General features: G+C 37.2%; 1 protein-coding gene across 2 annotated transcripts in view; it reads right to left on the reverse strand.

Moving 5' to 3' along the window:
• The window catches only part of lingo2 (leucine rich repeat and Ig domain containing 2), a 239,702-nt gene that overhangs the window by 133,735 nt on the left and 81,523 nt on the right, over window positions 1-24,444 (reverse strand). For both annotated transcript variants that reach the window (XM_085468894.1, XM_085468889.1), the window contains exon 3: window positions 13,829-13,934. The gene's annotated coding sequence lies outside the window, so the exon portion shown is untranslated. The remainder of the gene's footprint in view (window positions 1-13,828; window positions 13,935-24,444) is intronic.

Here is a 24,444-nt window from a genome sequence, read left to right on the forward strand (position 1 = left end):
CTTGTGCTGTCTGTCCTGATGTTGGTATGATGACCTCTCATCCCTGGTTGGATCTATTTGACAGTGAGGAGGACAGTTCAGCTCCAAGATATTTATGTAGTTAGTTTTGCAGTTCAACTGCTCTTCCCTGCTCCAAGTTGTTTAACCCTTTAAAGCCGGTCGGAGCGGGCACGCTCTGTTTTGCGTAACTACTTTTAAATCCTGGTAGCACTGCAACCACATAAGCTAGCGCAATAATCTTTTTTGCATATGAAACCGGAGGAGTTGTACTTACAGCTTATGCCTTCAGCTTGTCCTAGGTCACAGTTTCCTTCCACATATAGCTTTGCAAAAACTGCATAAAAAGCACTTGCAGCAACAAAAACATAATATTCCAGAAACACGCTTTGCTGATCCGATCAGCTGTTCGTAACACTTCCTACGTCCATCAGGGCGAACTATCTCATGTCCGCCATGTCCTGCCCGAAACCGGAAGTGATGTCATTTTGCGGAAATGAAGTTTTTTACCATCAGGGCCTCATGAGCCTATATGGTGTTTTTAAAAGTTATGTTTGACTTTATGACTTTCTGTGTCGTTTCTCGGATGCTTAGGACTCATATTGCACTGCTGGAAATAGTTTATTTTGATGCATATGCTGTCTTTTTGCCAATTTGCACTATAATATTTATTTTCGTTTTTCTTGCAGTATATAAAAATTGGTGTATATCAAAAATAAAACTATGAAGACACTCAAAATAAATTTCCTGTGGTGGGAAACTATTTTGTGCAACTTTTTTGTATTTACAGTTTTGAGGGATGAGCCTCTTAAATTTCTCTAACTAGAAATATATGTTAAAAAAACAAAAATGATTTTCAATTTTTTTGTAGTTTATTGCACTTTTTTGCAATTTATGTAATTATTATATACTTAATGCATACATATTATTAAAATTTGGGCTATAATGGTTGTATTGATGTATATCAACTTGAAATGCTCTAAAAAATGGCACTACAGCATGTAAAACTATGATATAAGCCCTGGCGGACTTGGTTCTATAGTAGGTCTTAAAGGGTTAAGTCTCTCCACTAGTGGGGAGCTCTGGAGACAAAAAAAAAAATACCTGGCCTCACCAAACTTCTGCCTAAACTGGGAGGGAAAAGGGGACTACTTTACAACCCAGATTAGGCTTAACAATAACAATAATGAGTGGGTTAGCTAGCGGCTTTAGGCAGAACCAGTTCTATTCTTATGAGTTGGGGATGGTTAGGTATCAGTTCAACTGCCTCTTTGTCATCAGATCATATAAGCAATGATTCCATTATAGGACAAGAACAGGGTGCAACCAATCAAGCTGGCATGCTTTTGAAGATGCAGTCATGCACTCTGTCAAGTATTCTCCATACATACACAGGCAGAGTTATGACCAAAACTGTGTTTTCACAAACTTCAATTTTTCTGCTGCTTCAATATTTTTAAATTACTGTGCAGAACGAGCTGAAGCATATTCATGAATTCCAAAGAGCTCCATCCATTTAAAAGTTAATATTGTGTCTTTGTGATAAAGTTAACTGCATTTTGGCCCTGATGTTAAATGATCAGCTAATAGAATTTCTGTATCACTTCATTAGCACAGCGGAAAGTGTGAGTGAATACAAAACAGCTCAAGTCACACCACCGTTTGCAATGAATTTTAAGAGCAGACTTATTAGTATAAAAATCATTGTCTTCCTGGGCTAACAATGGTTACCTTGGAGGACACTCGTGCAGCCATCGTTGATTCTTTTTTGCCAGTAAAGTCTTTGAAACAGTTGTAGTTGTTCTTTACTATATTATAAACAAACACCATTTCTGTAAATGCCAAAACCTTTGGTCATGACTGTAGCATGCAACAGAGTGGAGACTCTCACAGAATCAACCTGGGACCTATTTAAACATGTTAAGTGACTGAAGTATTTGGATGGTATTCATATGCTGCCATGGATTTGTAACATTTCACTTCTAAAGCAATGAGAAAATAATCAAAACTGTTAAATGTCCAACAATTAAAGATTTTAAAGTATTTCTGTGGTGGGTGGAACTACATAACAGCAGCAATTGCCTTGTATTAAGTATGATGTTCACGAAGAACTGCTAAAAGTGTAACATATTGGTATTGTAGCATATTCTAGTGATTTAATATCACACTGCAGTCTACTGACAAATTTCCTCAAAATAGACTTTATTATTACTATTATTATTATTATTATACTTTATTATTCCCTTTACTTTTAACACTATGAAGTACATAAAACAACACTAGTATTTAATACAGAACTGTTGTATTGGGTTATATTAGACTGCATGTATTTTGCTATTTCTCTGAATAGATGAGCACATATATTTGTTCAGAAACACTTTCCTCTCAGTGGAATTCCATGTATAACAGGAGATGGGAACATTTTGAGAAAGACACAGCTCCTCTCTCTGGTTTGGTCTCTACAAGTGCAGCAGCAAACCTCCTCACTAAACAGTAAAAGCAAACACAAGAGAACAAATACATCTTCTATCTCTGTAAACATGAAGACAAATACAAAGGCAGACAAACACAAAGTCGAACAAACTGGGTATGACAACAAACAAGTTGGCCAAATAATGTCAAAATAGGAAACAAAAGAAATAAAGGGCAGGGAACAAACAAGGGTGAGGCAGACCAGCCAGAAAATAGGATTCATTTTTTATTCTGCACAGCCACTAATGCAAATAATGTGTCTCATACAAATTCCAGACATATGAGTACGGAGAAATTGAGGAAAATAAATAAAGAAATGGCAGAATAAATTGAGAACAGGGTGAGGCACAGAAAAACTTCAAATGAAGGAAGAAGTGAGAAAAATTGGTGCAAACATATCTCGTGTCAGAATGTATTAGTATAAACATGTCCCTTTGCACCCCAAGAGCACATAATCACACTCTTGTGTCCCGTCACCAAAGTGGCGCTTTGTTTTCTCATGAGAGAAGTAATCATGGGACCTGAAATGTCTGTTTTTGAGACAATGAAAAGTATGATGAAAAATCTAGTATCCTTTCTATTCCGTTCCACAAAGTCAAATCTGGAAAGTAACAGGTCAACTGCAGTGCTCACTAACACAGAAGATGTGATGATCTAATCACAAGACAAAAAAAGAGGTAACGCCACGATAAAATCAACAAAGTGTCACACAGCTCAAAATCAGATCAACAATCGACAGCAGTGCGGGAAAGCATTCAACTAGATTGTGGAATCTACTGCATCATGGGTTTATTTAAGGAACTGACTTTAAAGATGCCTTTAAATATAGTATGAAGTAACACCTATAACACCTTACAGACACCTTTCCTGCACCCCTTACCAATGGTTGATGCAGAATCATTTCCATTAGAAGCACACAAATATTGTCAGATCTTGCTACAATCGTACCTTTCCCTTTGGCCAGCACTGGACACAATATTGGACAACAATAATTTCCATCAGTACTTACTGAAATAGTCTCTCTCCTATGGGAATTTTATATCAGAAATAGTATATGATCCTGTATTCTTTTTTATTTCAGTGATTGCCTAAACCAGACGTTTATAGTAAAAATATGAAGAAAATCAATATCCCAAATAGACCCATCTCTTCCATTTAGATGCTCTCCATGCAGTCCTATTTGTAAAACAACTGCTCACCACCATATTGTTTTCAAAATGCTTCTCTAGCATCCATCAATAAACCATCCGTTGTGACATGCTGTGCAATGTTATTAACTATCTTCATGGTAATCTTTCAAAGACATCATTGATGGGCTCCTCTGTATTTCTTTACAGACTGGGCTGTGAGATACATCCTACAGCATCTAAGAGAATGGTCTCCCACCTCACACTAAATCTCTTCCTTGTGGCTGAGATAAGAGTGGAACTGAGTTATTGAGCAGACAGTTAAAGATATAAGCTCTCGCTAAAGGGGAGCTCAAAGAGTCACAATGAGAACTGAGTGAGTATTTATTTATTTCTTATCATGGTTTTAAAAAAATAATTATTAAATTAATAATTAATTAATTTTAAAAACATGATACTCATTTGTCCACTGGCCTGAGCAACCATCTTGAATAGGCGCCATATTTGTGTGGGTTATGACCAGGTACTCCAGCTTCGTCACATAGTGCAAACACATGCAATTAATAGGGTTAGGTTAAATTGTGATTCTAAATTGCACATACGTTTGAATGTGAGTGAGAATGGTTGTCTGTCTTTCTGTGTTACCCTGTGTCAGACTGGCAACCTGTCCAGGGTGTAAGCCCAACTCTCGCCCTATGGTAGCTGGGATAGGTTCCAGCCCCCATCCCCGTAACTCTTATAAGGATAAGTGGAAGCGAATCAACGGATGACATAGTAGGAGATACAAGCACTCTTTGCACCACAGCTCGGTGAGAGATTAAATTGCAGTTATTGTGAAGATTATGTTAAATAGTGAATCACAGCATAAGCATCAATTTATTTACTTGGAAAAGGAGAAACCTAATCACAATTTCATGCTCAAATATTAGAGGCACACAAAGAGTTCATATTATGTGGTCTTCCAGCACAGGTGCCTTGGCTGAATACACTGTTAGGATGGGACCAGCCTGAAAAATCATAACAACATTTGGCAAATAAAATGCATTTGCAGTTTAAAGCCACAAAAAAATTCACTGATGTTCTTTCTGAACATTGTGATACTGAGGAAGATAGTTAAATGGCCTGTAACATGCAAAAAGCAGCTGAAACATTTTTCCTACCTCAGATCCAAAGTCTGAAGTGAGTGGTAAAACCTAGGTTGATGACCTAATATATGTGATGAAATACTGTCTAATACTACAGTTACTGTAATGTACTTTTGATCTTGAACAATCTGAATGAACAGTGATACTTGTGTCAGTGCCACTCTCAACAAAACTGACAATGGCATAAAAAAAAAAAATTTTCTTAGTCAGTTGTTCTGGAATCTAATACAACACAGCCAAAGTTTCCAATATAAATTTTATAAATAATAATGTGCCAAGCTACTGCTGTAATTACTTTTAATCTCCAGCTGCAATGCCAAACCTATTGGCACCTATTGCATAGAATGCCAATAGTGGAGAATAATTAATCATTTAGAAGCATGAATGAAAAAAGAAACAAGGTAACAGGAGCCTAAATTTGTGGACCATCTGGTATTCTGAAATTCATGAAAACAACCCCAGCAAAACACAGATATAGAAAAACCACATATGAATCACACATTATGCACAAAAAAAGCCATGACAGATGTGAAAATGAACAGGACAGAAGAGGGTGATGCTGGAACTGGTAGTAAGGGTTTGCCTTGCATTATTATAGTCAAATCAATATGGGAACTCAATTCCATCATCTTCTGGATCTATGAACATGTGTAAAGAGGGAATTTCTACACACAAAATCTCTTTATAACAAGTCTCGGAGAATGACAGAGGTTATCCACTGAAATTCTAATGTTACAAGGACGAAACTAAATATTGCAACATTTCTACAACCACTGATCCTGATATTTATGGACAAGTTAAACTCAGGACTACATGCAACAAATATTAACTTTTAAAACTGACAAATTAAAATTTGAAAGGGTCTCTTTTTTTCAAAAATCAATTCAAATACATATACTTGCTTGACTAAAATTAATAGATAATTTTGTTCATGGATGTAATGATAATGCTGCAATTAACACAACAATAACAAAGCACTTATGTTCTTTAGAACTCCTTTCTTCACACATACAAAAACAAAAAGAGCAAGTTTGCACAAAATTAGCTGATGATTAAGACATCTAATTTTTGACATCTAAATAGTGTTTACTGTCAGTGTGATTTTTTTTTTTTACATGACAGAAAGGGCTTATGACATCTATAAACTTTCCACAGAAAATAATAAAAAGTGAAAATAAGGTAAATTACCCAGGTGTTTTCTTGTAGAAATCCTGGAAAAGAAAAGTGTTCATGCATTTTCAGTAATCCACATCACAGAGTGAATTGTATTTACTCACAAGAACAAGCCATAACAGAATAGCAGAACAAGGTGTTCTCTCAAATTTATTCCTGAGTGTTGGAGAAAATGTGAAATGTATTTATGTTTGAAACTTCATACTTTTCCCCCCATAGGACATGTATTGTCAGGGTTTGAAAAACCTCAAAATTTGTCTCTTGAACTTTTCTCCCAGAGAAATTTTTCATGTAATGCATGCAGTCCCCAGTCTTTCACAGTGTACACAGCATGATTCAGCAGACTCAAGGTAAGGCTCTGACTGTGAGAAAAATGATAATGGTGTTGATTTACAGACAAGGGAAGGAAAAACATGCAGCGCTGTAGTGAAAGAAAAATTACTTTGACATGAAGACCTTGTGCTGTCATTCAAACTCTGCTATTGGACAGTTTGTATAACCAGGAGTTAAAGCGGGATTTGGAAGATAGTGGGGAAATCTTAAGATCGGGTGTAGATGTGCAATGTAGGGAAAAGAATGAATTAGAGGAAAGTCACATGGTAACTTGTTTTGTGAGCTCCAGTAGATTTTTCTACAGGTCAGATTATCACAAGCTGTGATGAGCTGACCTGTGCTGCTGCTCTTTGAAGATTTAGCCAACTGAATCCAACAAGATGTAAGTAGATCTTTAATGAACTATCATGACTGATCCCCCCCCAGACACTATAAAAGTTAGACTTGATGAGTGAATCTAATCACCAGCCGGGCCTAAAATATAAATTTATGTCTACTGTCCTTGATAACTCAAGACGTCTCACAAAAACATAATTCAGCAAAACATCATATATTGGTCCAATATATGAGCTAAAAACTTTCATAGGACATTTCCAATTTATAGAACTTCACTTGCTGAACAGCCCTTACATTTGAAATAATCTCTCATCCTCTGCTCCTGCCCTGCCTTCATTATATCTTACAGTATTGATCAGTGTTCCTCGACGGTTTTGTCTCTTCCTGGGAACTGTACTACCTAGCTGACACATTCTGTATGTCTGGTCATATCTGGAGACTTTTTACCACCTAAAAAAAGTGTTACTCCATTTACACGTGTTCCTTTTCCATAGCACTACCTAGATGCTGTCTGCAATGTTATTTACATCAGTAGTGATGCTAAAAAGGAAAAAAAAGGAATGTGTTGAAGGTGTAAGCAGGCAATGGGATGGCATTATTTTCTTATTACTAAGCAAGTATCTCTGTGCCATCTCTGGAAGGAATGTCAGGCTGCAGTACATGAAAAATTCACTTATTTAATGGTAGTCTGCCGATCAGCTTTAGCTGTTCATAAATACACTGTTTGAAAGTAATGTTTTATATACTTATCATTTTAAGTGTATAAATACTGATATTTCACATACATACAAAAACTCAAAACCCTTAAACCACACAATACTGGAACACAAACATAGGTTCATTAAGTATTCGGTTTAACTGCTTGTTGTGTGTTCTTTCACTGAATTGTCCAATCAAGGAACTGTAGAGGTATAATTTGTAACAAAAAAGCAGTCACATGTACACAGATAGTTCCAGATGTGCTGTCACACTGAGGCTATAAAAAGATTTTTGATTCATGATGTCAACCCAATGGTAGTCGGAGTTGCACTAATGAAATATGAAAGCAGTGGTTTATGCTGAATCTGCCACTGTTGGGATGCTTCTTCTTTTCCATCTTTACCCTTTTTGTTTGTGTGTTTGCTTATTTATTTTTGTGATCATTTATTTGTATGGTTCACAATAAATGCTCCTTCTGTACGAACTGAGTGTACTTATGCAAAATATTAAACATCCTATCAAAAGACAATGCTTTTCATTCTAGTATGTTTTTTTTAATTATAGCCTAAAGACATCCAATTGAAATGTAAGCTAGACTCAAAAACAGGTTTTAATAAGATACCTTGCAGACAGAGCTCCTAATAATTAACGAAATCTACAGATCATTAAAGTACTGATCAGTTTTATTTAAATGGAACACTTCTGCTACTACTGAAATATATCTCGAGGCAACTGGTTGGCCGGCAACCAGGAATTTATAGGCTCTGGAACAGCTTACTTTAGGTGATTATCACACAGTTAAACAAAAAGTTTGCTCATTGACTCTATGATCACTGGGTAATAGGGATTAATGGGTAACTGAGAAGCCTCAGATTAGTTCATTTGCTACTTTTTGAATGTAAAAGAAAGTACAAAGGTCTCTGTCCAGCAGATAGACTGTGAATGAACTCTCTCTGTGACTGTGTTTAGATCTCAGGGGAACTGTCCAAGGTCCTGAACAGAAAACAATACAGAGCAGAGCTGTCCACAGTGCTGACTGTGTTTCACTGCTTTTGCTTTGTAACATTAGTCAGAACAGACAACACCACTGACACATCACCGTTTGAGATAGTCCTCACCCTCCTTTGTTTGTCTGCCACATCCCACTCACCATACCAGTCAAACTGTGTTTTGACAAGGGTGTATAGAGGATGTTTTGCAAAATCCATCACTCTAGCACCCCCCCCCCCCCCCCCCCCTTAATCAAACCAATTCATGAAATTCTATTAAATGTCAGAGAAAATCTGTACCATTACAATGGCATTCTGATAATGTGTCATTATGATGTCATGTCATGTACTAAGGTAGCAGTGACTGCAGAAGCTGTACAGAGTTATCCTGTTAACCGAAGCAGTTCCTTGTCCAGATGTATAGCCCTATAAACATGAACAAAACATTCATCCAATTTCCACAACTAAAAATCAAACTGTAAATATGTTCCAGGTTCTTTACAAATTCATATTTCTAAAGCTACGGCACCTTCTATGGACATGCTCACTGACTGTAAACTTAGCATGAGGTTAAAGAGTTACAGTGGAATGTCTCCACAATGTTGTGATTTGAAAACTCCTCTGTTACACATTTACACTACAGTATATGTGTTTAAGAGTGGCTCTGCATACATGGACACATCGTCTTTTGAACAGTTTTACCACAGACACAAGATGCTGAAGAGATAGAAATTATTAATATATTATCAATATAAATATATATATTACTGCTACTACAGTGATGTAGTAGTAGTTACAGCAGTGATAGCTGTACATGGTATAACAGTAACTGAATGATAAACATATCTGTATTTACAAATGACATACTAACAATTAGTAATGATATATAAATGATGAATTAAGCACTTGCTAACACCTTACTAGTGCCTAATAATGTGACATTATTATAAAGTGCTACCATGTATGTCTACTATGTTTAAAACCATACCCTATGGAATCTACATGTCCTTAGTGTTTATGTAAAATTAAACAGGCTGATTTTCCTCGTATTCTTTTGTTGGGAAATCATGTTGGGTTACAAATGTAGATTGATCCTAGATGACTTCATTCTTCATTAGGTATGGTTTGCTCATGCAATAAATAAATTATTACTCATGCAAAGCAAAGAAAAAAAAGATTCACATCCACGCATTCATAAACACAGATAATATAGAAACTATTATGATGTGTTTAAGTCTTTTAAGTTGGCATTTTGTGTGTCAAATTAAGTGTTCTTGTTTATTCTAAAGGCAGTACTAAAAAGGCAAAAAGAAAGTTTTGAAATATATTGAAATGTATTCTAATGCCAATGTATTGCACTGATGTACAAGCTCAGCTATCTAGCACATGTAGTACACACTATAGAGTAATACTGCTTTATGGAGAAAAAAAACCCTGATGCATTTCATTTTACACCACCTTCCTTTTCTATTCCTGTTATGATAATTTTCCGGGTGCTCTAGTTTGTCAAAGGTAGACTGAATGGCAACTAGTCTCTACAATGATGAGAGCAGTAGCTCTCTGCAACCTCACGGTAATAATTTTTACAGCCTTTGCTTAATTAAAATGTCACATCCACTGTAGCAATATACAACAGAGTTCTGTGCAAATTAAAAAAAAAATAGGCTGGCAGATGTGGCCTTAATGGCTTAATCATGCCTTTAAGTTCATTCTAGTAAAGTGTAGCCACAGATGAATATTGTTTTATCTCTCATATCCATGAGTAATGCCTAAAAACTATTTCATGTGTAAATTTAGAGACAGCTGCACTAGGAATGATAAAACATCAAAATCTGACAAGTCAGAGAATCGAGCATTTCTGTGTGGTAGCCAGTGGGTAAACATACTCATTAATCCCAGGAAAAATTACAAGCCAATCCATTGAACTCACTTCACAGCTGCAACCACACAGTATGACAATTTCACTTAAATACTTAACTGAAATTGGATGTAACATTTAGTGTTACATTTAAACCTGTGGTAAATTTATATGATCTATATTATTCTATATTACTGTCTGAGTGTCTACAGTGGGGCAAAAAAGTATTTAGTCAGCCACCGATTGTGCAAGTTCCCCCACTTAAAATGATGACAGAGGTCAGTAATTTGCACCAGAGGTACACTTCAACTGTGAGAGACAGAATGTGAAAAAAAAATCCATGAATTCACATGGTAGGATTTGTAAAGAATTTATTCGTAAATTAGGGTGGAAAATAAGTATTTGGTCACCTCAAACAAGGAAAATCTCTGGCTCTCACAGACCTGTAACGTCTTCTGTAAGAAGCTTTTCTGTCCCCCACTCGTTACCTGTATGAATGGCACCTGTTTGAACTCATCATCTGTATAAAAGACACCTGTCCACAGCCTCAAACAGTCAGACTCCAAACTCCGCCGTGGCCAAGACCAAAGAGCTTTCGAAGGACACCAGGAAAAGTATTGTAGACCTGCACCAGACTGGGAAGAGTGAATCTACAATAGGCAAGCAGCTTGGTGTGACAAAATCAACTGTGGGAGCAATCATCAGAAAATGGAAGACATACAAGACCACTGATAATCTCCCTCGATCTGGGGCTCCACGCAAGATCTCATCCCGTGGGGTCAAAATGATCATGAGAACGGTGAGCAAAGATCCCAGAACCACACGGGGGGACCTGGTGAATGACCTGCAGAGAGCTGGGACCAAAGTAACAAAGGTCACCATCAGTAACACACTACAACGGCAGGGAATCAAATCCCGCAGTGCCAGACGTGTTCCGCTGCTGAAGCCAGTGCATGTCCAGGCCCGTCTGAAGTTTGCCAGAGAGCACATGGATGATACGGCAGAGGATTGGGAGAATGTCATGTGGTCAGATGAAACCAAAGTAGAACTTTTTGGTATAAACTCAACTCGTCGTGTTTGGAGGAAGAAGAATACTGAGTTGCATCCCAAGAACACCATACCTACTGTGAAGCATGGGGGTGGAAACATCATGCTATGGGGCTGTTTTTCTGCCAAGGGGACAGGACGACTGATCCGTGTTAAGGACAGAATGAATGGGGCCATGTATCGTGAGATTTTGAGCCAAAACCTCCTTCCATCAGTGAGAACTTTGAAGATGAAACGAGGCTGGGTCTTCCAACATGACAATGATCCAAAACACACCGCCCGGGCAACAAAGGAGTGGCTCCGTAAGAAGCATTTGAAAGTCCTGGAGTGGCCTAGCCAGTCTCCAGACCTCAACCGCATAGAAAATCTGTGGCGGGAGTTGAAAGTCCGTGTTGCTCGGCGACAGCCCCAAAACATCACTGCTCTCGAGAAGATCTGCATGGAGGAATGGGCCAAAATACCAGCTACTGTGTGTGCAAACCTGGTAAAGACCTATAGTAAACGTTTGACCTCTGTTATTGCCAACAAAGGTTATGTTACAAAGTATTGAGTTGTATTTTTGTTATTGACCAAATACTTATTTTCCACCCTGATTTACGAATAAATTCTTTACAAATCCTACCATGTGGATTCATGGATTTTTCTTTCACATTCTGTCTCTCACAGTTGAAGTGTACCTCTGGTGCAAATTACTGACCTCTGTCATCATTTTAGGTGGGGGAACTTGCACAATCGGTGGCTGACTAAATACTTTTTTGCCCCACTGTATATTATGTTTAAATCTCTACCCTACATAATTTTAGCAGGATTACCAAGATTGACAAACACATTATTTTCTTAAGATGTATACAAATGTATATGTGGATGTTTCCTGCGCTTTGTCCTACTAGAATTTACTGAGGATATTGTACTAGAAGGAATTGCAAAGAAAGGATTCTAAATATGTTATGCTCAAGTTTAATACTAAATCCAATGTGGACTCTTAACTGGTGTATAAATTTATATTGTATATATTTGGAGAGGCACATGAACACTTGTACAATTGTAATATTGTAAACCAAATATATATTTACATATGCATGTAATAAATGAAAAATATCCAAAAAAGAAAAAAAGGGCTAATAACCAGTTTATTTTTTTACACTAATATGTAAGTAGCAGATATTGTAGGAAGAAAATACAGCACTTTAATCTCTTACCTGATGTAAGCCTTTCCCTTGACTTATCTCTCAAACATATAGATCTGAATAGGTGATCTCAACAATTGTTTCCAAAAGCAAACAGCTTATTCAGTGTTCAGAACTGTAAACACACCGTTCTTTATTGCCTTAGTTCCCGAACTCTGCATGAGATTTTCATGTAGTATTCTAGATTGTTCTGCCTAAAGTATGTTTATCTTACCTCTTTGCCACTACCATCTTTTTTCTGCCTGAAAGTCTAATACTGAGAATGAATGCAGAAAGACTAAATTAAGGGACCCAATTTGAAGCAGAACCACTTCACTGATAAGCTGTACCAGTGATCTGTGAGAGCACTCAGGGTCTGCTACATTATGACAATACAGAGGAATAAAGCAGATGAAAGAGAATAGTCTGGCAAGAGCAGAAATCAGACGGGCAGAAGGAGGAAAAAACAATCTAAAGTCTAATTGTGTTATGCCTCACGGCTGCAAGGGAGTGCGGAGGGACATATTTTCTTTCCTCACGTCGTTCAGCACAGTCCTTCCCCTTCACATTAATTTCCAACCAGTTCCATTTTTTTTCTTAGTGCATCTATTGAAAAAGTGACATCAAAGACAAATGGTAACCCCCCCTCCTCCCCCCCCCCCCCCCAAAAAAAAAAAAAAAAAATACACTGGGTCTGACCAGAATCATACAGCACTTGCATTTGAGGCTATGCAGACTGCTAGATGTGGTGGATACCCACAGAGTCATTCCCTGCAGAAGCAGTATTATTAATATGTCATATTTTATATCTTGACCATATACTATATATACCATATACTTATTGAGGTAAGTCTTGTGTTGAAAGTACACAGGCATTTCCATAAACTGGACTATCTCATCATTTTGGATTCAAATCTAGAATCCTGTTTGGCTTAAATCTTAAATTAAGTTAAATAACCAATACCAGTACAAAATGCTTGTAAAGGAAACTGAAATTTTCCAATCAATTCCACTAATGCAAATGCAATTCTTTAAATTATGTAAAACTACTTAGCAATGATGATTTCCTTTCCTTTTAACGTCTTATGTAATGGCAGTGGGTTACCATGACTGCAAACACATTTGGTGAGGCAAATTAAAACTATTATGTCCACTATTCTATATTTATAAATAAAAAATGGAATCTCAGGGAGAAGCAATCCCTCGCATTTTAAGGACCGTTAAATAATGGTGGTGCAGAGTCAGATCAATCTCACATAGATCAGTGCTGATCGTCATCAATTTGTTGTTCAAATGTAACTAAAACCACACATGCACTGTGAAAGCTGCTGAAAATTGATTTTAAGTGTAAGCTGGGGATAGCAAACATGTTAATTATCTGTGATATATTATAAAATATTATATTACATATTATATTATAAAATAAAAAAAAATTTTTATATCAAAATTCACAATTACAGAAAGACATGGATTTATAGTGACATACCTTGTTAGCTTCCCAATATCAAATGTCCATAAGCTGTTGTAGAAGCACAGAAACCCAGTGGAAAACGTGTAGTGTGACTCTATGCACGGGTCACTTACTCCAGGGTCTGAAATAAAACAAAAGAAACACAAATCAGAGCAGACATGGTGAAAGAGCTCACGACTTCAACGAGTCAGCATCCACAAATGCCCAGCGATCCAGGATAAACACACTTGAAGAAACGTCACTCCAAGGAAGTACATTAGCTACCACACCCGCATGGTAGCCAAGAAAAGACTAGTATGACATACGCACAATATCTTTCTCCTTGCCTGGTCAACTTGATCTTTTTTCTTCCTAAACAGCTGCCAAAGAATGCCTCATTACGCCATCATTTCAGCTGGAGAAGACAAGTGAGTAGCATTTGCAGAGCACATGCAATTCAGTTTTGCAGCCTCAGATAGTGAATGTGCCTTACTTGACTGTACAATGTTAAAATGCACATCAGCAACAGTTTTAAGATAACTCCACACTAGAAGAGCTGACTTTTTGTCACTCTATTTCACAGAAAGGCAGGGAGCCAAATATTTACTATTTTCTGTACTGTCTATTTAATCTGCAGTTGTCATTGCTTCATTGGTCATGAATGGCTGAAAGCAGCAAGCTTAGTTAATGATAATACTCCAAAATTAGTCATGTTTTTTAATGGCCAATATAATATGTAAAACTATAGTTGACAAACTATAGTTGATAATCATGTTGCTAGGCAACCCAGAGTTGCAGTAGTGGTTTTAGCTTAATTTCTATGGGGTCAAAATGACCTCCTCAGGGGTTCTAGGTAGAAATGGTTAATGTTTTGATCTCATACCATGGAATTAAATATTTGATGAATAATACCCTTTTAGGAAAATTGAGGAAATATGATTTTATGGCATTTTGATCTAACAGAGCCACAGAAATTCTAAAATGCCAACATGGTCAAAATTACCCCCTTGGCAGTTCCAGTGCTAAAGACTGAACTAGTATAACGAAGGGGAAATATCTTGCTGACAATCACTCTTTTTTCTTTATTAAATGGAAGAAATGTACAATATGAAGCAGTTAAGAAGTGAAAACAATATATCTAACCATGTTCATTAATGCATCCACTGGATAATAACAGATTATGAAACAGTGAAAGATAAAACATTTAGGGCTCAATGACCTTGATGCTAGGTGGAAATCACATACCATTCGAGTTCAGCAGCACTTGCTTAGTGATTCCACTTGCTAAGCCACATTTGAGATATCTAAATAGGCCATATCTATTATGGCGAAGTTTTTAGGTTAATATTACCTCTAACATAGTTCCCTTGGCTGCTGACACTTAAGGAGTGCTCACCTCTTCCACTGACATACCAGCGCTGCTATTTTCATCCCACCCACTGAACAGCCTAATCCACTGTTGAAGGATTTGTGTGCTGTGGTACAAAGCAATTGTGCTGTGGCGAAATGTGTGTGGCTTAATTGGAGCAAAGACTTAATGAGGGCCCTTCGAGGATTATGATCTCTGGTTTAGAAATGGCCCAGGTAGCAAAAGACACGGTCAAAAGGATCAGCTCACAGCTTTCAAAGTGGAGTGACTGTACTGAACCGAAACTGTGCCAGCAGAAGTGAAAGTTGTTTTTATGTTTTGTTTTGTTTTTTAAATTGTTGTTGTAATTGTTTTTTTTCTCCCCATTTTTTTGTTTGATGTATTTGTGGGGAAGTTCTTGGAGAGAAGTGAACTAATGGGAAATTATCCATGGAAAATATGACTGGAGGAAAGTAATGGAGTGTTTTCTATTCGACTTTGGTGCAATATTAATAATTTGAACTTAAACAGCTCTAAATAAATATCTTTTTAAGTTCCTCGTTTATTATTTATCATATTAGTCTAATGGCATGTAACATGGGGATAAATACTTTTTTCTACAGGTTTAATTATTTTATTATCTAAAATTGTTCTAATTCGAGAAACATACACTTTTGGCTGATTTGGATATGCTGCCACTATAGTATACAGACAAAGCAGATCCTTCACTAGCTCTACAAGCAGTTTATTTCTTCAAGGAACCCATCTCCACCTGACAGCCAAAGATCAGATATGACTGACCAAGATAAACGTTAGGCTCTAAAGTCAGATTAATTCAATCTAGCAACTGTCCTCGCCAGGAACAAAAGGCCACACTGTCAACAAGGCTCAGCTCACCTCAGTCTTTTTGTCCTTGTTACGTAAATAATAGAGCCAATGAATAGCTTGCTTTTCAAAGATGATAAACTATCTTTCCCAAACCATAAATTGATGGCTATTTAATTTATATGCTTTTTGCTGCTGCATGATGTCTTTTCCTTCCAGTGAAGCCCCACAGCTACAAGTGGAACGAAATCAAACGTTCAATCACTTGCTTGTTTCCTTAAACCTACCCAGTTTATCATTGCTCCCCTGCTGAATTTATCTCCTTGGTTCACTTGTTCATCTGGCATGAGTTATTTCAAATTTCTATTTTGTAGATTTCAAAGTCTGAAGTCAGCCAGATTCGAGAGCAGTCATCATCAGTTACGCTGTTAATCAGCTCAAGCCGCATTTTTTTCTTAATGTAAGCAGCCACAAAGGACAAGTCCAAGATTGCACATTGAACTGAGCTGATGACATAAATGTGCCAAATGAGGCTTTTAGGTATAGTACTATTGTGCAAATCTCAATTACATTGCACACACAACAAGAACACTAGTGACAAAGATTTCTGGTCTTCTCTCCACATTGTGTCCAAATGTACATTTGATGGTTAAACATATGTACTGGCATTGACTATAATCATATCAAATTTTCCTATTATTATTTTTTTCATAATACGCACAGTAGCTACAGCTCACTCACTTTTGTGATACTATGTTTCCTACATACAACTTCAAAAATCAAGGCAAATGTTGTAACTCTTTGATATTATTAACGCAAACGAAAACAAGTTTCCTTTTACAGAATGTATGATTAATTTAATACTTGAAACTGTCTTTTTATAGTGTTACTTTTGAGGACTATTAAAGAGCTGATTATAGTGAAAACTCCTTAGAGGTTTAATACAAACTCTGCATCTAGTTTGTGTTTTGTTTGCTTTACTGCATCATAAATGATGTACATTACCTCAAAAATCCAGAGAGTACCTTTTCTAATAACTAATGCAATGTAAATTACAAATACATTAGTTGAAGTTAACATACAGCACAGATCACTTAATTTTAGACACTAAATTAAAGTATGGCTGCTTAAAAACATGTCATGAGCATTTCTTCATTGATTAATCAACTTCAAGCAAAGAGCAGTAAACATAAAAAAAAATCAATCAAATCAATATCTAGTGTGTCCACGTTTTACCTTGCATAGGTTTTTCAGTTATTCCAAGTGACGTTGAGAGCATGCTGAGACTGGACTGAAGAATAATCAGTGAAAAATAATTTACATTAAATGCATTTTAAAAGGAATGCATTTGCATTGCCAATAATAGATGATACTGTTAGTTAGTGTTTATAATAAAAAGCCAATGGAAATTATAACAGTTGACGTTTTGCAACTTAATTGGACATTGCAGAGCGGCTATATGTTCATATTGCCACTTTATAAAAGGTGGTAACCTCTGGTCTCATTTTTATCCGTGTGCACAAGTGTACATAAAAAAGGAATCAAAAGGAAAGGTTTGTAAGGAAAGCATCAGTATTTTAAAACCTAAACAGACAGAGATAAGATGAAGGAAATTCACCAGCTTTAAAAAAAAATGTATTTAAAGAAGGGAGGAAAATATCCTGCTAAAAAATTGTGTATGTGTCCCTTTGGCCCCATGCTGAGAGATCAGTGTCCACCCCAGTGTAATGCTGCCAGCGTCTTCCCAAAACAAATGTTTATTGCATGACTGCTTGCAGTACACAGTGCCTGACTCAGACTCCTACAGTTTCTCAACCTTGGGACGTTTTTTATGAGGTCACTTCTGAACAATTTGCAGTGAGACAACCAAAGATAGCGTGAACCTACTCTCTTGTATAGTCATTCTTTTTCATCTCATGATTCAATAGCTTGCAGAACCAGTAGCATTCACTTGAGGTAATAATTTTTGTATGCCTTTATCAGTCTTTTGCAACATAGTGAAATAATTTTGGCCCACTCTCCTTTACAACTTTACTTCAGTAAAGTAAAGACCCTATAATATTACAAAGTGAATATTAAAAAGTATTAAAAAGACAACCCTATAGCAAAGCACCAGTCAACAGTGGGAAGGGAAAAAGATCCCTTTAAACAGGAAGTATGTAGGGACTGGTTGTACACCAATTTTCTTTTGTCCCCCAACAGCAAAAGACATGACGGGACCTCTCAGGAGGCCTTGCTGGCACCAAGCGGCAATTGAGGAAACAGAGCTCTTCGGCATGCCAGGCAGGATGCCAGCAGCAGTGAAGATGGAGGCTTTCAGGCGCCTTGGTTGGTAATGGAAGAGGCGATGGGACTCCTCTGGAGGCTTTGGAGGAGGCCAGCAATGAAGAAGATGGAAGCCCTCTAGAAGACAGAGTGACAAGGCAGGGTGGGATACCAGCAGCTGAGGTGGAGCTCATCTGATCGAGCAGGAGGCCAGTGATAACGAAGCAAGTGGGATCCCTGTGGTGGTTGTAACAGCATCGAAGGGGACCCTCTAGAAGCCAACAACTGCACTGAAAGAGAATCTCTGGAGTCCAGCGGTGAAGGTGATGGAATACCATGGGAGGCTTATCTGAGAACTGACAACAGCAACAAGAACCCTTCAATGACTTGGCAGGAATCTGGCAATAATTGAGCAGGCAGCATCCTTCAGGAGGCTTGGTCTTCTTGGCATGTGGAGACAAACTTAAGCTCTTGGGCTCAGGCGACACAGGACCCACTAGCCTGGGCTCAGCCCACTGGCTTGACCTCAGCTCACAAGGGACTCATTGGATTAAGCTCAGGCAACACAGGACGCACTGACTCAGGGTCATGCTACTGGGGCCGCATGACAGGGTATGTCATGCGGCCCCAGGCTAGGGCTGCTAAGTAGGACATGCAGATGATGCACAATGCACACAATGTGAAGGAGCTGGGGTTGAGCAAGGCACACGCCGTCCAAGGGCTGTACAAGGGAGCAACATAGTCAGGAGCCTTGCTTCCTTCTGGAAGCTGGATCCACTCCTCCTTCCTATAACCCCACCAACGATAAGGCTGGGCCTGATGAAGAGCTGACAAGGCTACAGAGCAGCATTGCCTCTGACAGGCCAGCATCAAAGTTTGAAGACCCAGTCTAAAGTCCTTTGGCTGGTGAATTCTCTGCTGCTGAGCTCCACGTTTCATGCCATTTTGTGGTTTTGTGATTGGAAAGCTGGTGAGAAGATGGTGTGCTGCTGCATCCACCACAAGAAGCTGGTTTGCAGCTGCAGTAAATGCAAAGAATTGTGAAAAAGAAAGAGCCAGTTCACAGGCATGCAGGCTTGAAATCTCAGGCAACTGAAGCAATCAGGCTTCAGGGATTTTCCTAAATTATGGCATTCAACACGGTCTGTGGTTTAGTTGTCATTCTCTTAGGGGATGGCTGTGAGGCAGGCAGGATGTAGACCCAAATGCAGGACTATAGAAACTCAACTCAAACATTGAGCTTTAATGTGGATTAGACTTTAGACTTTACAACTTTACTCTTGTTTTTGAATTGAAAATAACTAATAGACAATATCTAAAAAACAAAACTAAAGCACTGAACCCTAGGACCATGACAGTGCCATGCATGTTATATTTAATCGGTTAATAAAAAAAAGATTAATCATATTTAAAATTGAAGTAGGAATGTGGTCTAAAAGGTAAATTCATGGAATAAAGAATCAATTTTTTGGTTCATGCATTTACATGTGTCACATATAATAAATTAAAGTATTATATTTGCATTGTGTCCCACTGCGTGTGATTACACACAGTGGGACACAATTTCTAAATCTCTGAATTGCTTTTGTTTAATTACTTGCAGACATGTAATTGTATTGTATTGTATCTTTATTTGTTTCAGACATATAAAACAAAAAAAACAATATATACACACTACATATATTTTCATTTACAGATACGAATATATATGTAGATATAAGCACACACATGTATGTGTTCAGATAAACAAAAAATATATAATGAAATAAAACAAAATCGTCTGACATAATGTAACAATGTTTGGTCTGAAAAGGAGTAGGAAGAAGTATGAACATACTTATTAATTCCTACCCCTGCTCAACATCTTATTGATTCCACATAATTCACCTAATTCCCATCATCACATACTCCACACAATACACGAGGAGAACCTATATAAACTTGGCTACCGTGATTGATATAATTTGGATATAATTTGATATTTTTATACATACAATGGGTCATCATCTTTATCGGTATCATATTCTTCCAAAATCAGTTTTCGAAGTATTTTCATGAACTTACTAATTCCTGAGCATTGCTGTAGATCTATAGTAAAACTATTCCACAGTTTTACCCCATAAATAGTGACACAAAAGGTTTTAACCTTTGACCGTGCTTTAAGAATCCTTAGATTCAATTTCCCCCTCAATTCATAGTCTCCTTCTCTGTCATAGAACATCCTCTGTATATTTCCTGGTAACATATTGTATCTGGCCTTGTACATAATTTTTGCAGTTTTATATTTTATAAGATCCATAAACTTCAGTATTTTTAATTTCAAAAACATGATGTTAGTATGGTCTCTAAATCCTGCTTTATTAATCATCCTGATTGCTTTTTTTTTAATTTTACATATTGGTTGAAGTGCAGTTTTATATGTGTTTCCCCAAATTTCCACACAGTATTCCAAATATGGCAATATAAGTGAACAATAAAGTACCCGGAGTGATTTGGAAGGCAAAAAATATTTAACTTTACTCAGTACGGAGATGCTTCTTGACAGTTTGGCTTGTATATGCTTTATGTGAGGTTTCCAGCAGATTTTGTTATCTATTATCACACCCAGAAATTTTGTATCCGAAACTTGCTCTATTTCAACATTGTTTACTAATAATTTTGCTCCTGCATCTTTTTTACAATTTCCGAATAACATAAATGTAGTTTTCTCCAAATTTAATGATAGCTTATTTCTATCAAACCATGTTTTCAGTTTAATCATTTCTTGTGTGACAATTTTCAAAAGCTGCTGTAAATTCTCTCCAGCACAAAAAATATTTGTATCATCTGCAAATAGAATAAACTGTAGTATATCTGATGTTCTACATATATCATTGATATAGAGGATAAACAGCTTTGGTCCCAATACTGACCCCTGCGGAACTCCACAAACAATGTCCATACACTCTGATTGATATTCCCCAATTTTCACAAATTGCTGCCTGTCTCTCAAATAACTCTTTACCCATTCTAACACCACTCCTCTAATGCCGTAGTACTCCAGTTTATCAAGTAATATGTCATGATTAATTGTGTCAAAAGCTTTTTTTAGGTCAATGAATACACTAACTATACATTGTCTTTTATCTATATTGTTGGTGATATTTTCGATCAGTTCCATTAATGCCAATGATGTTGATCTATTTGATCTGAAACCATACTGACTATCCATTATTATTTTGTGTTTATCTATAAATTTGTCAAGTCTATTACTAAAGACTTTTTCCAGTATTTTTGAAAATTGAGAAAGTAGAGAGACAGGTCTATAATTTGTGAATTGGTGTCTGTCACCATTTTTAAACAGTGGTGTTACTTTAGCTGTTTTCATTTGTTTTGGGAATGTACCAGTTTGTAAGGACAAATTGCAAATGTGTGTTAAGGGTTTGGAAATGCCCTCTATCACTCTCTTAACGATTTCCATATCAATGTCGTCAGAGTCTGTAGAGTTTTTTGTTTGTGATTTCCCAACAATATCAATGATTTCCATTTCTTCCACCACCGTTAAGAACATCGAATGAGGATTGCGGTCAATGAGTCTAGTTTCTTTCTCTACAGAATCTGTTATATCAGGAATTGTTTCAGCCAAGTCTGGCCCAACACTTACAAAGAATTTATTGAACTCATTTACCACATCTCTCATATTAGTAATATTTCTATCATTATTTGCGAAATACGAAGGATAGTCTGCCTGCCCCGAGCCCTTTTTGATGATGGTATTTAATGTTTTCCAGATCCCTTTAATATTATTTTTATTCATAATCAGTATTTTTTCATAGTATTCCTTTTTACATGACCTTAAAATACTCGTTAATTTATTTTTATATTTCTTGTATTTATTTTCAGCTTCTGTACTTCTGTTCATTATAAATTCTCTGTATAAGGTATTTTTCTTCTTACATGCATTTTGCAATCCTTTTGTAATCCATGGGCACTCTGCATATTTTTGTTTTTTACTATATTTCTTTACTGGGCAATGACTATTATATAACAGTTTAAATTTTCCTAAAAAAATCTCATAAGCTTTATCAATATTTTTTTCCTTATACAGCATCTCCCATTCTTGCTTGAGTAAATCACTTTTGAATGCGTTTATTGACTCTTCTGTTCTCACTCGTTTGTATTTTATTGTGTTTTCCTGTTTAACCTTCCTGTAATTGCTGTTATACACTATAAAAACAGGTAGATGATCACTGATGTCATTAATTAGGAGACCACTTATGGTTCTATTTTCTATTTCATTAGTAAATATATTGTCTATTAGGGTTGCCGACTGTGCTGTAATCCTGCTGGGTTTAGTGATCACTGGAAAAAGTCCCAAGCTATACATTGTATTAATAAATTCCTCTGTCGTTCTCTGCTTGTTTGGATTTAGTAGATCTATGTTAAAATCCCCACAAATGAACATGACTTTTTGATTTGTCCTAATGAATGTTTTATCTACCCACTCCTTAAAAATTTCAATATTAGAACCTGGTGTTCTATATATACAGCTTACAATGACATTTTTCTCTTTTCCCATACTAATTTCTATTGTTACACACTCTAATATATTATCCACCACCATCGACATTTTTCCCACCATACTGTATTTTAAATTTTTATCCACAAACAAGGCCACACCACCGCCATTCTTATTCTTTCTATTTGTAAGATTTAATTCATATCCATCTATTACAAAGTCCTCTCCTTTCTCTTTATTAATCCATGTTTCAGATACTGCAATCACACTGAATGGATGTGTAAATTTGCTTAAATATTCCCTTATTTTGTGAAAATTTGCATATAAACTTCTACTATTAAAGTGGATTAAAGATATTTTGCCGTCGACCTTGACAGTTTTGTTGAATTGTTCTTCAGTATGATAGTAGCAGGTATTTTTGATGTTAAAAAAGTTCAGTTCTGGATCAATGTCCTGCTCTGTGAAGTGTGTTTTGTATTCCGTGTTTACTGGTGAATTTATCTCCTGATTAGCAATCCTCTGTGGTAGCAATGTATAATTCCCAGATAATGAATTAATTGATTGTTTCTGTTAGATTTGTATTGTTGATTGTCATTTATGCTTAGAAATATTTACTTATATATGCTTAGAGTTTTGTAATTAGTTGTAGATTGGTAGAGGTTTTGATCCTTGATAGTCTGCAAACTTTGTGTGTATTAGACAGCACTTTGGGAGCATGAGAGGTCATACCGTGTCTTATTGTTTTATGGTAGGATTAACGTAGTTGCGTCTGTTCTAGTCTAAGTGCTCTTTGTTTAGATGAACTGCAGGACTTCCTCACCGTGTTATCTAGGATGAACCATCTAGGGTGAGGGGGAGGCTACCCTCTTCCTGACCAAGGATGTTTGACCCTTTGATCAGCAGTCCCCACACACACACACACACACACACACACACACACACACACACACACACACACACACACAGGCAAGGTACTCTTTGTTTGTATGTAGACGTCGTATGTTAATGAACCTATGCATATTCATGTAACCTCAATAAAAGGACAGTGTATGGGAGAACGGACGAGACCAACTGGAGTCAAGCGGTTGTCCGGTTCTCTCCCGTGCACGAGTAACATGAAGAACTTTGCCTATTTGTGTCTTGCTTAGCAGTGTAATTATATTGTCTTAACGTTCCAGCGAATAGGTTTATGCTACAAACCTAACATTAATTGGTCCTTCGATGCCGGAGCCCTGGAATCGCATTCACCGAGGGGAGGAGAGGCACGCTGAAAGCCTGACGTCAGCCAGGAAGTTCCTGTGGATTCGCGGTCTGTCTTTTCTCCTCGATGAATGACGGTCGGCGGGATTCGGGCTGATATTACACTCTAAGCAACGCCAAGTAAGTTTAAAGAGGCCGACTCTATAACCGTGTCGTTGTGCAGTCTCCGCCACTGTGTGAGGCGTTGAGAAGAGGCCGACTCTATAACCGTGTCGTTGTGCAGTCTCCGCCACTGTGTGAGGCGTTGAGAAGAGGCCGACTCTATAACCGTGTCGTTGTGCAGTCTCCGCCACTGTGTGAGGCGTTGAGAAGTTCGCTACTTTGTGTAGCGATACCCGGGTTCCTTGCTACTTTGTGGAGCAAGAGGTTCCTCGCTACTTTGTGTGGCTAGAGGTGAGTTCTCCGCCGCTTTGTGGGGCGTTGAGAAGTTCCGCGGGGTCCAGACTGTGCTGGACG

Source organism: Copadichromis virginalis, linkage group LG2 (assembly GCF_057382275.1).
Source record: "Copadichromis virginalis isolate Kocher_CV1m ecotype Utaka linkage group LG2, C_Virginalis_male_GT1.1, whole genome shotgun sequence".
Lineage (NCBI taxonomy): Eukaryota > Metazoa > Chordata > Actinopteri > Cichliformes > Cichlidae > Copadichromis > Copadichromis virginalis.